We start from the raw sequence: 17,425 nt of genomic DNA, 5'->3' as shown, positions 1-17,425 counted from the left end.
GATAATCCCGCTTTAATGGCTATTGGTAAACTTAGTCTAAGCAGTCACTGGGACAAAAATTCCATTAATTTAAATAGAGGCCAAAGTGTTTTTATTAATTCTTATAAGGAATTAGTCGAAATTTTGGCCGATAAAACCAAAGTTCTATAAATAACTTGCTCGTTCTCGACGATCTCTCTCAAAGTTGTTTAAATAACGCGTACGTTTCGGAATTATTTCGTGTTTGTAGTCACCACTTAAATTTAACTATATTATTCTTAACACAAAATGTTTTTGGTCAAGGTCGAGCGGCTCGCGATATTAGCTTGAACTCATCGTATATTTAAGAGTCCGCGTGATCCTAGTCAGATTAAATGTCTCAGTCGACAAGTAGATCCTAATAACCCAAATTTTCTAAGTACTGTGTACAATAATGTAACTGCTTCCCGACCCTATTCTAATATTGTTTTAGACTTAAATCAAGAAACACCAGAACATTTCAAAGTGCGAACAAATTGCTTATTTGAAGAGGGCCCAATGATAACTTTTCTAGAGTAATGGTGACGGGTTTAATAATAATGTAAAAAAGAATTCATTCTGTTAAATACATTCTCTAAAAATATGTGAAAATGTTTTCATTGTATAAATTCTTTGTGTTTTTTGAATAAATTTGAATGTATTTATAAAATTGTTTCTTTACGTAAGATGACTTGGCCACGAGCGATACGGGAACATAAACCTTATTTAACGCTCATTAAAAAAGCTTCCCCCAGTCAGCGCAAATTTTTAATTAAAAACGCTAGTCCCGAACAATTAAACTCTATTTCTAATATTTGTCTTAATATTACCCGGGGCGCTACCTGTAGGCGCAAATAGGAAAAAAATATTACAGCGCTATAAAGCGTGCATCAGAAAACTTGCTCGTAAAAATGTAACCGACTTAAACCGTCGAAAAATTCTAATATATCAGCGAGGTGGATTTTGGGGTGCAATTCTCGGTTCATTAATTCCCGTGGTTCTGAACCGTATTATTAATCGATGAAAAAAATTCGTTTTAGTCCCCGCTGATAGCTATTTTCGCGATACGATCAAATTAAAAGTATCATAAATAAACCGATTAAAGTAGGGAGTGAGGAGGATATGTTACGAGAGTATTTAACTATGCTTCAAAGGTACTTTAAAATTAAAGAATTTCAAGGAGTTCCCGCCGTTCGTTTAGAGCCCCCACCGATGCCTCCTCCATTGAATACATTAGCTCCTCTTCTCGCACCGGCGCAGATTATACGACCCGTAGCTACACCAACAAATTCTCCAAGAAATGTCTCTCGCGGTTCCCCCGTTTCACCAGTACTACGTTGATTTCTCCCGATCCGATTCCCGTTTATCTACACGCGGAACCGAGACCCCCTCTTCGACCTACTTCCCCAGTCCCGGCATTTCTACCGGATCATTTGATAGCGGAGTCAACACCGAATATTCCCGAAGACGTCCACGAAACACTCCGCCGCGAGTTTGATCCTCTTTCAAGTAGTACACCACGCCGGTCCGAAAGTACCAGTAACATAAGGAACCTCTTCAATACGTCTGAAGGCGCGACGGGTACTACCCGAGACACCGACGCAACGTACAGGCCATCGGCTGAAAGCGTGGAGAATTTATCGGAGGCTGTGTCTCTACCATTTTCGGATAAAGATTTACAAACGAATGAAAAGCACGTGAAGAGGAGACTAAATGTTCGCAAACCTTATCCGACACCTAAAAACAGACGCCGCGCATTGAGCCCTCTTAAAAAATGGAAAGATTGATACAATAAAAAATTTATTGATTACAATATTTATTTTCGTGATTCATTAAATGCAGACACATATTCCATAACGAGATTATGTCATTGATATATAGAGTATCATTATACATATCTAATATTTCTCTATAAGTATACCCCGAACATTTACATACGATATAAAATAAACAATGCGCACCGCATGTTTCCGAGTCAATCGGTTGGATAATATTTTTATTATATACCCCCTTTTTAGCTAAATGACCCAAGTTAAAATTGTACGTAACAGGTGAATTTCCAAACGAACAGAAAAATTATCCCTGTCCCGATTCAATAAACACAGCGACCCAATGAGAACCTGGTTCCGTCGAATCGTCCGTATTTATAATAAAACAATGCGTTTTCTGTTTCGGCGGTTTTTTGGGAATCGCGTCTTTGGAAAATGTACCAATATAAAATGGGCGCGTTCTATAATCACATTTCAAAAATTCATCAAGCTGATTAGTATTCATGATAGAATCTTTTGTAGTTCTTCGGGATAGAATGAACCCAAGATGACTTGTTTATTTTTATCTTGTATGACGTAAACAGGACGAGGTCTATTAATCACTCTCTTAATAGTAAACACTTCCTTCGACCAGTATCCCTTGTAGCCTTTAGTAAACGCTTTCGGGGCTTTTGTTAATCGAACAAGTTCACCGACTTTGAATTTAGCTTTTTCCCTAATTGCTTTTTTACCGTAAAGATTTTTCCAAACTAAATGCTCATTGTCAACAGTTACTTCACTCGGTTTGAACCCGGTCGACCTGTGTACACTGTTATTATACGATCTAACAATTTTCGGTAAATCCTTAATGAAATTTGGTTTCTTGGTTTTAGTTATTAAACGGTAAATTTTATTCTCGAGAGTTCTATTGGCGCGTTCTACGATTCCGCATTTTATGTCCCCGTAACTTACAAAATGTTTTATATCGTTCTTTTAATCCTGTACGGTCTTATTAAGAAATTCCTTCCCTTGATCCGTATTAATTTTCATGGGTTTATTAACTTTGTGAATTTTTTTTGAGCGCCTGTAGAACGTCTTTCCCGCTCTATGTTTTCAAAGGTAACGCGGATAAAAAGCGCGATAAAACGTCAATGTTAACTAAAATATAATTATAATCCGGTTTCAACTCGTCCAAAACTATTAAATCCATTTGATTAATTACATTCAGTGACGTCACGTATGTCGGTGTACGTGCAAATTTAAGCTTTCGGTCTCTATGCAACGTATAGGGGTCTTGCGTCAATAACCATTTTTGAATTTTAGTCTTTGGAATTAAGGGCAAACTTTTTTCTAATCGCTTGACACCGCCTAATCCCCATGGATTTTCAGGATCGTAATAGACCTTCTCTATAGTTTTATTCATGGCCGCGCGCTTTGACCTTTTAAGTTGTAATAAAAATTAAACAAACCATATTCTTAAATTTATACCATTTTATTAAAACAAAAATTCTGTAATAATTTCATTTACATCGTGAACCATTGCATGAAATAAATTATGTATGTTTAAAGAACAATGTGGGTAGTTTTCGTTAAAATTATTTAGAGTCTTTTGATAATTGACAAGAGGAAGAGCTCTTTTCACATTAGCCTCAAGCCTTTCAGACCAATGCGAAGCTACGGGAAGGCACGTAATGTCATGAGCCAATTGAAAGTGGCAAGCTGTATTTTCACAGGATCCCGTTAACGACATTAGAATCCTGGTTATTTCGTCTATAATACATTTCTTCATACATTGGTTTGCGATCGCGTGTTATCAAAATCTCATTATCGAATTCAAAATACATTATACATGTCAGATTATGGGTTACTGCGTTTTTAAATTGCACATCGAGTCGTAAACTACCGTCCTTTCTAAGAGACATATAATCCCCACTAGCGTTGTGGTCGCTTGTTAGCCCGTATCTAAATTTTTTTAAACTTATTAAATTACCACGGTCGGCCCAATCGATCCCCATCGCGGAAAATAGACTCTGATAAGGTAAACAATAATTCCCTTCGTCGTAGTCCATTTGGAACCCATCGGGAGGATAACGATCAGGACCCACCGAGAGGGACAAATCGGTCACGTTTAAATGGTCAAATTGTAAACTATTAGTATTCAATGACCCGATAAACGCATCTTCCTTGACAAAAACCACAATAGCTCATTTCGGTAATCTACCTAAAATGATGTTATCGCGGTTTATACTCGTTTGGCCTCTAGCTACGCTAAAATTTTTAACAATCGTTTGCGTTAAGGGATAGATAGCTGGAATATCTGATTCTAGCATTTTTGCATGCGCCAATACGATTGAAGGATTAACTTTAACTTTTGTCACGTACAAGTACGCTTGGTCTATAACTAGTTTATAATCCTTGCCAGCTTCCATAGACATGACGGTAGTTAGGCGCGGGCTTCTAACTAAACGAAATCGTACCGGAACTTGGTTTAACATAAACTTGTTAATTTTGCAAATATCAACAGGCAAAGACCCCATTATTTCAAAGGATTGCGATTCTTTTGATCTTAAGCCTCGCTTTAACGCACCATTTATCTCTGATTTAAACGTATCTAACCACATCTCCGATGGCTTGGTCGTGGACTCCATATAAAAGAGGCCATTTTGGAGTTGCGAATTTTTTGCATCTTCTCCATAGTTGACTAATTTTTCAATGTACGAACTGTACGCATAGCAATTATTCGCGGACTGGGTAGAAGTATCTCCGAGATAACAATAGCATTGAATAAAAAGCGACCCTATAAGATTATTCGTTGGTGCCACTTTTGTTTCAACGGCTGGGACATTCGATCCATCATTATGTAAACGTCTCAGTTTCAATTTTAACATAGTTTTTGATAAATCCATATATAAATCTTCCGACGCGGGAATAAAAAATTCCAGAGGGCCATTGTCCGATAAATTGTTTGTTGGTAAATATCTTATTTTCGTTGTGGAAATTACATTAGTATTGACCAATGGGCGTTGAAAAATATCCAGCTGACTTAGCATTCCCTCGTAAACCGCCATTATTATCCTAAAAAGTCAAGTTTGGTTATTTTTGTAACTCTCCGCTTGGACACTTTTTTTCGTTTCCTAATGGGACCCGTTCGTCGTTTACGGCAGCCGCTGCCAGACTGATTTCTCGTTAATCGATCAGCCGCTTTATGTAATAAATTGCTACCGGCGATTCTTAAATTGTTCTTTAACGTTTCTTTAGGGTCATGTCCTTGTTTTAAATCTTGCCACCATCTCTTGCCTACTCCAAAAGCCTCATTGGTCACGGGTTTGATAATGGGTGTTATATATTTTATCAGCTTTTTAAAAATTCCGCCCACGCCTCTCCCCCGTTGATAAACAGGTCCGGCAAAAAATGGTCCGCCACCATATTGTTCGCGGTAATATTTGAAATAACTTTCACTGTCGGCCATTTCGTCTCAAATGAAGTCTAACGACACTTTTACCATTTATAAAGGCTATTGTTTCGCCAAAATCCGTTTTCATGTCAATGTCAACTATTTCTGTATTATTCGTTCTCAGAGGATAGTAATAAATTTTGTCAAAAATAATAGATTTTTCAAACGGTTTGTAATTTCCAGCTAGCGGTATTATTTTCATCAAAGGGGCAAACGTATCACCTACATATTGAGGGTATATTATATTGAATATATAAATAGTGTTCTGGCTCCCATTGATAAATCAGCAGCGTAGAGACTATCTGTATTGGCTAAGAGTTCACTAAAGCGCGTAAAGCCTAGCATTTCACCGAGACCTTTCTCAGATGAATGAAATATAATTGCAAACCCCACCGCGGCTCCAATGTGAACGGATCCATTATGGTTTATGGTTAATTGAAATTTATCCCTTATTTCGTCATCCAAGGTTAACATCATTGCGTCTAAAATGTCTTGGACATTCGAGTAAGCACCAGTCGGTATTTGATAATCGAATCGTGTTTCAACTCTAAACGCGGCGTCTTGTTCATTATCACTTCTAATTTCAATGTAATTAAAGCTATTTAACGACAAGGACTTTATATAACCAGCCAAGGGTTTCGTACAAAAATATGACCCAATATGAAATCCGTCTTTCCGATATGGATTTATGTTAGGTTCAAAATCGAGAAGCTCTTTAATTGGTCCATTGGGAATTCTAATATGGTAGTTATTGGTGGTTATCAAATTCCAACAGAGCCCGTTTGGTTTCGCGTGGAGTTCAATTTTAATTTCATTATCAAGCCCGAATTCTTTTAAACTTTCATTAAGTGCTGCAATACGTTTTCGCACGACACTATATCGAAGGATATTTCCATTCTGGTCTTTCTTCGCTTCAATTTTACCCACTTTCACTGATATTTTAAAGTATGTAAACGGTTGCACGTTTTTAACGGTTGTCGTGGAAACTGCTAAAAATGACCGGTTATTTTCTGTAATATTTTCCCATGTTGGCGGTAATATAATTTCGCTAATTCCAACTTCAAAATTTGAAGGTACATTTAAAGGTCGTCCTAAATTTACTTTATAAGTAGACGCTGTATTTTCCGGGTATAAATCGCTCGAAGCGTTACTCGGTAATGTTAAAAATAGATCGTCCATTGCAAAAATAATATGGCCACTAGCCTGAACCAACGCGTAAACTTTAATTAGATACGATATTAACAACTGGTTATATACTATGACATTCCTTTCTAATTTATAGGGCTATTCACCTCTAGTTATCGATAACCTGATTCTGATTTCCAGTTTTTCCTGGATTTACTGATATAAAAGGACGGGATTTTTTCCATGTTTTCTCACAATTCGTTAATGTTTCTGATAAAAAGTCTTACGTTCCTTATGAAAAATCAACAATCTACTAGTAGCTGGGATCCCTCTCGACATGGTAATATACTTATAATAGCATTCAAATTATTTTAAAATATTCCACCAAAAAATTTGTGTAAAGCTAACCTTAAAACAACTTAATGTTTCCCCGACATACGTTCTAAAACGTCTCACTTGGTGGCGCTGGAGAAACTTTTTGACGAGGCCTCGTACCCAGTTTAACCCCCCCGACCTCCCATAAATCTTTCTATCATAATACTACATCTTATTTAAATTGAATAATACCATATATATTTACGGCCCAAAAATCAAAATACTAGTTCAAAATTATAGTTTTTTACCTTGTCAAATGGCATTGATGAGTCCGTTACTGTTCGTTGAGCGTTACCAATGGCCGTTAGTAATGGCGTACATCCTAGAACGTTAAAATATTTTAAAAAATGTTCATTTATAAGCCTAAAAGTTTACCTGGAAAGTATGCGGCCAATATAATTCCTAGAAATCTAAAAAACGTTAAAAGTTACGCGGTTAGATACTTAGCACAATTGAGTTCCCATTAGCATAAACTAGAGTGCCCGAAACCCTATTTAAAACGATCAAAACTTTAAACATTGTCTTAACAATACTCCTGGCTTAACTTTCTTATGGCGAATGGCGATTTCGACCGCGTTGCTTAAGATTCTGGATGAAGAAAGTGGCGCCATCTAACTTAAATATTATATATAAAAAATATAGTAATTTATAAAGTGTTATTTATACTGGTATATTATAAACAAATGAGACTGATATTTATGTTTTATATTTTAAAAAGTTTTTGTTCGAAAATATATTTTTATGGTAATCTTGCAACGTAATACATAGATGGCGCTATTGCGTTTGGAAAGGAGAGATTTTGGCAAATTTTCGGGAGGCGAGTTGCTTAAAATTATCGGTTAGGTTAAATGTTATATTATATCAATTATAAAGTGTTATTAATATTGGTATATATTAAACAAATTAGACTGATATTTATTTTATATATTTTTAACAGCCCGAAAACATATTTTTATGGTAGTGATTTAGTACAATAGATGGCGCTAGTGCGCTTGGAAAGTAGGGATTTTCGTGGAGGCGCGGTAAATTCGAAATGTCAATATAAAAATGTAAAGTTATTTATCGTAAACTTTATTGTTATGCTTTGTATAATAGGAATAATGGCCATCTGGTATAATGAATTCAATACGAGTTCTATGGGAGTCAAAAGAGTTTCAGCAACTAAATATTTGGACACTGCTAATCCTGGACTATGGACATTTAAAGAAGTCTTATATTTCGAATTAGAGGATGAAAGTCAAAAAGAGTTTCAGCAACTAAATATTTGGACACTGCTGATCCTAGACTCTGGACATCTGAAGGAGTCTTATATTTAGAGATATATGGTTCGGTGTTGGGCAAACCGAAAATATTCAATAATTGTACATTAATACACCTTTTCAAAGAGTTTAACCACGCGGCGCTTTCCTTTGGAAAAATGGCCATCTGGTATATTAAGTTCAATATGCATTCATAACTGATTATAGAGTTTGTGGTGACTAGACATAAAAAAATGGTCTATGGTTTCTCTTTATATTTCTGAAGCTGAGAACAAAAATTTATATTCATGTCAGACATTAATAAACCTAAAGAGTTTAACCACTTGTTAATCGAGGCTTACAATTTGCCGCGCTTTTCTAACCGAAACAAATGTTAAATTCGCGCCAAAAATGATTTGTTAACCATATAGCTACCAGGTCAATTACCCCTAACGGTTAATTATAAAGGTACAAACTTTAGCCATATATTAATATTCATGTCAAACATAAGTGTACATTAATAAACCTAAAGAGTTTAACCACTTGTTGATTTATACACGGGACACTTACATTACCTAAACAGAACACATGTTAAATTTCCAAAATACTATCCATATAACATTGACATAATAAATTCCGGCCAAAAATGAGTTGTTAACCATATAGCAACCAGGTCATGAACCCTAACGGTTAATTATGAAGGTACAAACTTTATAACTAGTAAATAAAAACTTTACCCCCCTCCACTTGTTCATTGATCCTTTTCGCGCTTACCAAACACATGTTACTATACTATCCATATAACAGGTCAATGACCCCTAACGGTAATCCACCTAGTTAAACAATACCACGCTCATTAATATTCACCCTTTTTAAAACACTTGCTTACCTACTCTAGTTGATTGACAGGTTGACTAATTAGGCTAATTAATTATCACCTGTGCTCGTTACGCACGAGTGCACGCGTGACACGCGCCCGAGGGGGGCGGAATCGCGATTCCCCGCTTCATTCCCCCCGTCACGCAGCTGTGGGCACGGTAGCCACGCCCCCCACGCGTATCCAGGAAGATGGTACTATACTGCTCACGAAGTATGTCAGGAGTAGGCATGAAGTATATCAGGTGCTTACCAAAAGTGCGAAATGTTCTCATGAATATCTGGCATTGAAACCAAAAAAAAATATTAGGTATTTTTCCATTTTAAAAAAATTTAAAAATTAAATTTATGTTATAAGTATTTAAAATTTGTTGGTATGCTTTTTCTCTCGGCCGGTATGCGATTTGGATTTTTACGCTTCCCTTGTAAAAACGACACGAATTAAAGCTAACATTTGCTAGAAATCAAATAAACCATAATACAAGGAAATTAAACTTAATTTTAATGATAAGAATAATCAATAATGAGTTAGGTTTGAGAAAAGCACGTGAAAAATCAATTGAAACGCATTTCGCATCGAGACGACATTCACGCGTCGGCTTGATGGTATGCTTTTCTCTCCAAACGGCGTAGAAACGTTTACAATTATCAATAAAATTGAGTGGAAATGTTTTAAAATGAAAATAATTTATAAAGGTTATTCTTAAATGCTTAAATTCAAATTAAAACGACCTAATGTTAACGATAAAATTTCGTGGGACCCGTATAAAATGAACCCAACGCGACGTCTTGATGGTATACCTTTCCCAGAAGAGCTCCAAACGGCGTAGAAACGTTTACAATTATCGGTAAAATTGAGTGGAAATGTTTTAAAATGAAAATAATTTATAAAGGTTATTCTTAAATGCTTAAATTCAAATTAAAACGACCTAATGTTAACGATAAAATTGGGTGGGACCCGTATAAAATGAACCCAACGCGACGTCTTGATGGTATGCCTTTTCTTCGATGGTATGCTTTTCCCAGAAGAGCTCCAAATGGCGTAGAAACGTTTACAATTATCGGTAAAATTGAGTGGAAATGTTTTAAAATGAAAATAATTTATAAAGGTTATTCTTAAATGCTTAAATTCAAATTAAAACGACCTAATGTTAACGATAAAATTGGGTGGGACCCGTATAAAATGAACCCAACGCGACGTCTTGATGGTATGCCTTTTCCTCGCCGGTATGCTTTTCCTAGAAGAGCTCCAAACGGCGTAGAAACGTTTACAATTATCGGTAAAATTGAGTGGAAATGTTTTAAAATGAAAATAATTTATAAAGGTTATTCTTAAATGCTTAAATTCAAATTAAAACGACCTAATGTCAACGATAAATTGGGTAGGACCCGTATAAAATGAACTCAACGCGACGTCTTGATGGTATGCCTTTTCATCGCCGGTATGATTTTTCCAGAAGAGCTCCAAACGGCGTAGAAACGTTTACAATTATCGGTAAAATTGAGTGGAAATGTTTTAAAATGAAAATAAATTATGAAGGTTATTCTTAAATGCTTAAATTCAAATTAAAACGACCCAATGTTAACGATAAAATTGGGTGGGACCCGTATAATATGAACCCAACGCGACGTCTTGATGGTGTGCTTTTAGTGAAGTTCGCTCTACCTTAGCCAACTGGTATGCTGGTATGCTTTTTAGTATTTTCCCTTAGACCATTTGACGCATTCAACCATGGACGAATTATTAACAATTCGTCCATGATTCAACCCAGTGACCCACATAATCGTTGCTTTGTAAATGGCAATGCCGTAGCTAGATCATAATGGGAAATTAATTAAAATTATAGGTACCACGATCGAGCAGAATACGAAGGAACAACTTGAGGGAAAGTAATGACAATGACAATGCAATTGATCAAGTTATCCCAAATGAAAATAATACGGCTTTAATTTATGAACAATTTAATTCAAATCAAAATGACGATAGTATGTTAAATATACATTTAAAAATTCCAAACAAATGTTTATGGGTAAACATAATTTTTATGGTTAAAGATAAAATGCTATCTTTAGTAATTAAATTTTGGAATTTAAGTTGGGTAAATTGGTCAGGGAAAATTGCTCGTATTAATAAAAATGTTTCTGAATATCCGTAGGTATTTTTATACCAGAAACAAATATTCAAAATGAAGTTTCAGAAACTGATCACACTGAACAGGTTATCAATGTAGAACCACTTTACGAAGACAGCAAGATAAATAAAATAGAAAGTGCAATTTCTATTTTGAGTTTCATAACATAATTTAACTAAAGTGTGTCTACAAGATATTATATCTTTAATTCATTTGCATTTACCACGTGGTGTTGACTTTTTTACTTCAAAGTATGCCTTCTACAAATATTTTGAATCGGTTCCGGCGCCTATCGAACATAATTATTTTTGTTCTAGTTGCCATTTTTATTTAGGAAGAGAGCAATCATTGGATTTGCTCCATAGTTTTGAATGTCCATGTTGCTCAAAAATTATAAAAATTAGTCAAAAAATTATGTCGAAATATTTTATGAAATTGATATTGAGAACTCTCTACAAATTCAGCTTGAAAAAGGAAAAATGTTTGATAATTTAATGAAAGGTTTGCAAAAAGAAAGAACAGCGGACAATTCATACCAAAACATTTTCCATGGCCAAGAATATGTCAAAATTTAGAACTTAAACACGAAACAAATTTTTCTTTTATGTGTAATGTTGATGGGGTACCTATTTTTAAAAGTAGTAATAAAAGTTCATGGCCTGTCCAGCTTAGTATTACAGAAATAATTCCCAAATATCAAAAGAAATCCATCATAGTTGCTGGTCTTTGGTACGGTAGCAATAAACCTAACATGAATTCTTTTCTGCTTCCTTTAACAACAAAGCTAAAAAATCTACAAATTGATGGTTTTACATGGGATCACCCGGTCTTAAATGTTTCAATTATATCAAAGGTATTTTGTCAAGTATTTTGTGTTGACGCCGTAGCTCGCGCCCCGCTTTTAAATATGAATCATTCAATGGTAAAAACGGTTGTGCAATTTGTGAGCATCCTGGAACGTATGTAGAGTCTTACAGAATATGTAAATATATGGATGGTGTCCCAGCGAGATCCCACAACTCAATACTTGCAAACGCTCACGAAGCTTTAGCTAGTCGATCTGTAGTGAAAGGAATCAAAGGACTATCTGTTTTAGCCCTAATTCCACAGTTAGACTTATCAAAATCTCTAGTCCCGGATTATATGCATGCTGTACTGCTTGGGGTAGTAAGGCAGTTTATAACAGCGTGGTTTAATAGTAAAAACCAAAAGGAAGACTATTATCTGGGCAGTAAAGTTATTGATTTTGACCACAAGTTTTTAACCATTAAACCTCCAAAGTTTATTACCAGAACTCCTCGCTCTATTATGACCTTAAAACACTGGATAGCATCAAAATTTAGGAGATTTTTGCTATTTTATTCTTTACGTGTCCTTAAGTGTACCCTTCCGAATCCATTTCTCAAGCATTTTGCTTTACTGTGCCAAGCGATTTTCTTGTTACTTCGGAGTGATATTAAAGATAAGGATATCAAGCAAGCGGAAGAATTGTTGAAACATTTTGTTAAACTAGTCTCCACTGTTTATGCTGATAGTTTTTGTACATTCAATGTTCATTAACTCCTTCACCTAATTGAAACAGTTCGGAATTGGGGACCCTTGTGGACGACATCAGCTTTCATTTATGAAGATAATAATCAAAAAATTAAGAAAACTTTCCATGGAACACAAGAAATTAATAAACAAACAATAAATTACATCCATGTTAATCAGATGCTAGAGATTGAAAAATATAAAGTAGCGAAAAACTCTGCAGCTCATTGTTTTACTAGTGAGCTCAAAAAGCCTGATTCAAGCCAGGTACAAACTAAGATAGGCGATTATTAAATGCTTGGTAAAGGGAAAATTAAAACGTTTCAAATAAATATTAAAGCAAAACTTGTTGAAAAGGGATTACCATTTACTTGGCGTATATTCCCTCGATTAAGAGCAAACGAAATAGAATACGGGTCAAAAGAAACTACCCGAGCAGATAAAGAAACTCATATACAGTACTTTTCTAACCGAATATGGCTAGACCAGCTGCATGTGATATAAATGGGCGACCAACTTACATACACAATGTTTCATTAGGATATGTTTTAAATTTTTTTGTTTTGATGGTACGTGTTTTGCTATAATTCAAAAGTTTCAAATTGGCGCTTTGTCGTTTAGATACCATTCAACTTCAAAAAGAACCATATGTTAAATGTTGAATCTAGAAATAGTGGAATTTGTGTAGTAAACGTAGATTGCCTTATAACGCAAGTGATTGAAGTGTTAGATTATGTAGCAATTATTCCTAATTTTGTGGAATACAATTTATAATTGTATCTGGATTAAATTTTATTATAAAATAGGCGATTAGTTTTATAATGTATAGTTTTTAATGTTAAAATATATATTTTTTATATTTAAAAATGTATGCCCATATATTTCAAATTTTGTCATGAAATTAGTGTTTTTTATTTTTGTTATATTTTATATCAATAATTTTTTATTTTAACTTTTACTAGAATTGTTATATGTTGAACTATAACAAATATGTAAAGCGTATATATAATTATGCTTAAAATAAAAAATATTGAAAGCATAATTACAATGTCTATATGAATTTCTTGATGGGGAAATTGACCGATATGGTGTTTGATCAAATAAGGAAACGTGGAAGCTTTAATTGATTATAAAGCAATTCAAATCTAAATATTTTTTTCATATTCACTGAGAACAATTAAACATGTTTATAATAAATTGATTTTGATCTAAACAACATACTTGGATCTAATCAAATTTCCAAAAAATGTTCAATTTATGTTGATCCAATAAAATTGTGGTAATATTGGATCCACGTTGGGTCACTGGATGCAAATTTTATTCATTATTTGATAAAATTCTATATCATAAAATTTTGTTAATATTATTGGATCCAATTAAATTTTATCAAATTGTGGCAATATTGGATCCAAGTTGCGTCACTGGATCCAAATTTGACCCATTATTATTGGATCAAATTATATTTCATCAAATTTGGGTAGCATGGGATCAAATTGGATTCACTGGATCCAAATTTGATCTGTTATTATTTGATCAAATTATATATGAACAAATTTTAACAGCAGTGGATCCATTATTATTGGATCAAATTATGTTTGATCAAATTTGAATGGCAATAGATCGAAATGGGATTCACTGGATCCAAATTGTATCCAGTATTATTTGATCAAATTATATATGAACAAATTTTAACAGCAGTGGATCCATTATTATTGGATCAAATTATGTTTGATCAAATTTGAATGGCAATAGATCGAAATGGGATTCACTGGATCCAAATTGGATCCAGTATTATTTGATCAAATTATATATGAACAAATTTTAACAGAAGTGGAGCCATTATTATTGGATCAAATTATGTTTGATCAAATTTGAATGGCATTGGATCCAAATTGGATCCAGTATCATTTGATCAAATTATATATGATCATATTTTGGCAGCAGTGGATCCATTAAAATTGGATCAAATTATGTTTGAGCAAATTTGAATGGCATTGGATCCAATTTGGATTCACTGGATCCAAATTGGATCCAATCTCCAAAATGGGATCAATTCAATTTTGTAAGGGATGCTTCTCAGTGGCGTAGCTGGGAACTCGGAGGCCCCCCGCAAAAATCTCTATGAGCCCCCCCCCTTTTTAGTTTTTTATGGTTAGCGGGGCCCCTTTCAAAATCGAAATTTACATTAAACGTGAACCTTTTAACATGCCCTTATAATTTTGTCAAAAACGTTCGACCCTTAGTACCATCACTGGTTGATTTTTCATGGAATGACATGCCTGTATATGAATTTATTAAAAAGCCATGTGTATACATATAGCGCCATGCGATTTCTTACCTGGCGTTAAAATTTTCATACAGGGCGATGTTGACTTTTAGAAATAAGGAAGATATTGTTACGCAGCCACTGCCCGACGGACGGACGGACTTTTTTCTCGCGTCCATCCTTCTCTCTCGCCTCTGACCGGAGAGAACCGGTTTCGCGCCTCTCTCTGCCGCTAGAGGATCGCGGCGCTAGGGTCGCCCTTGACCCATATAAAAGGGGTCGCCGGCCCTCGAAACAGGGTCTTCGACACTTTCTCGCCAGTAGGGACTTAAGCTGAAAAAACCCAGCCCTTCGGGTCGGAACGTTAAGGTCGATAGGTCGCCGGCTGAAAAATCCAGCCCTGACACTTTAACCCGCTAATCGGAGACTAGTCCCCCGCGTACAACTTTTGTATAGTATTGATTAAAGAGAAAATAAACGTATTGGGATTTCAAACTGTTATTATTATTCTGCCTACACCTACGCGTATTCTATACGTAACAACTGGTGGAGGCGCCGGGCAAGTTCCCTTCCTCACCGTAACCGCATGACCGACTCCTCCGACACGGAAATTTACGTCGATTTTCAAGACGCTCCGGAGTCCCCCGCGGAAGATAACGCATCTGCCGCCGCTAGTACCGACACGGTCACCGTCGTCGCTTCCGGCGCCCGCCCTGACGATTCCGAGACTTTTTCCCGACGCCCCCGAAGAAATCTCGGACTAGCCCCAGAATTTGGCCTTCTCTTTCGGCCCCCTCACTCAACTACAACGTCCACCATGGCTGACGTTGCCGCCGCTCTCACAGCTGCGCTAAATGCTCTGACTCCCCGTCAAGATTTGGCGAAATTTGATCCAGACACCGCCGAAGTAAATGACTGGTTGCAAATTTTCAACAACAATACCCCCGAACCCGAAAGAATTTCATGCCTCTCAAAAAGTCTCCAGGGAAAGGCTCTTTCCTGGTATGCGCTGCAACTACGAAACCCTGCCACCGCCAACCTAAACTGGACAGGCTGGGATAACGCTCTAAAAGCAGAATTCAGCCGCTCTCCCCAGGCCTTGTTCAACGAACTCCTTTCCCGCCAACAAAAACCAGGAGAAGATCCAATCAAACATTATCGAGACGTACTTGTTTTATGCTCCCTGGCCAATCCTGGCATGACTGACCAGGAAAAAGTAAATCATCTCCTGCGTGGTCTTGCCAGTGACGTTCGAGACAAAATGGTGCTGATGGAGCCCCCTACGACGGCCCAATTCCTCGAAAAATTAAAACTTTTGGCAACCCTTTCTCCCCCACCTACCACCCCCGCCACCGCCACCAGCGAAGGTCGAATCCTCGATCTTCTTGCCACCGTTCTAAGCAACCAAACACCCGGTGCAAGTAACAACGTACCACAGCCAACTACCACACCGCTGTTATACACCTCATCCGCAAACGATGGCCTCGAAACGTTACGTTCCTAAGTCCGTGATCTGCGACGAGATATTGATGAAATTCGGCAACTCTTGAAAAGACTAGAGCGTGCCCCAAGCCCTGGGATGCGATGTCACAACTGCGGATCTAGCGACCACTTAGCCGCCTATTGCCGTGGTCGGGACCACTACCGCCAAATGCCAGCCGCATACAGCTACAGGTCACCCTCTGGGGAACACCGCAACCCTTCTAACGACAGAGGTTACGATCGCTCCTCGTCCAATGAACACCGCGGTTCTGGCTCTCCGTGGCGGGGACGTAACAACTCGCCCCACCCCAACTACAGAAATTCTGGAAACGGTCAGTTAGGAGGAACCCGGTCGTCCACGCTTATCGCCCCTCTCCTCCTCAGTACGCCCGACAAACTCATCACCGTTCCCGCTGCCGTAAACGGTGTACGTCTACAAGTCGTCATCAACTCTGGCAGCACTAAAAACATTATCAGCTCCGAATTTTGTCAGACAAACGGCATCCCAACCACTTCTGGCTCCAACATACGTCTCAGGGTAGCCGATGGCTCCTTGGTCACGCCGATTGGGACTGCCCAACTCACTCTTCAAATCGGCACCGACCGCTACGTCATCGAAGCACTAGTCATAAGCAACTTTAACCACGCCCTCCTGCTAGGCTTGGCCTTTTGCTACACTCATGGCGTAGATATTAGCTTCAAAAATCGTACCATCAGCTTCAAAAATTTCGTTTACGCCCTCCCTGATCACATCTTCGACCATTCACTGAGAGTCCGCTGCGCTGCTGACGTCACCATCCCGCCGCAGACCGAAATGGCCCTACAAGTTTCCATACCGAACGCATCAGACATCCTTCTCGTCGAAGCAGCACCTAGTGCCATCGAGCGTTTCGGCATACTCGTATGCAAGACCCTCACTGACTTCAAGAACGGAACGGCTCTGCTTCGGGTGGCCAACCCACATCACCGCCCGATTTTCATTCCTCGCAGAGCTCACCTTGCGATTGCTCACGTGATTTTGGACCTTCACCTACTCGAAGACACAAGCAATTCACACCACTCGTTCAGTCTTCCTGAATCATTAGACATCGGCGAGCAGCTCTCGGATCCTGAGCGCCAGCAATTACGGCTTTTGCTGCAAAAATACAGCTCCGTCTTCTCTCGACACGAGACCGACCTGGGGCGAACCTCGCTGATTA

At 37.3% G+C, this 17,425-nt stretch overlaps 1 long non-coding RNA gene across 2 annotated transcripts in view; it reads right to left on the bottom strand.

The window, feature by feature from the left end:
* Positions 1-7,239, bottom strand: part of LOC149946429 (uncharacterized) — a 143,266-nt gene extending 136,027 nt beyond the window's left edge. For both annotated transcript variants that reach the window (XR_016480345.1, XR_016480344.1), the window contains exons 1-2: positions 7,075-7,239; positions 6,948-7,021 (exon numbers count right to left, since the gene is read on the bottom strand). This is a non-coding gene — a long non-coding RNA (uncharacterized LOC149946429). The remainder of the gene's footprint in view (positions 1-6,947; positions 7,022-7,074) is intronic.
* Positions 7,240-17,425: the final 10,186 nt, after the last annotated feature.

This window comes from Leiobunum rupestre, chromosome 4 (genome assembly GCF_980474605.1).
Source record: "Leiobunum rupestre chromosome 4, qqLeiRupe1.1.hap1, whole genome shotgun sequence".
NCBI classification, from domain to species: Eukaryota; Metazoa; Arthropoda; class Arachnida; order Opiliones; family Sclerosomatidae; genus Leiobunum; species Leiobunum rupestre.
Note: the sequence above shows the minus strand (reverse complement) of the source record. Positions and strands in the feature narration are given on the sequence as shown.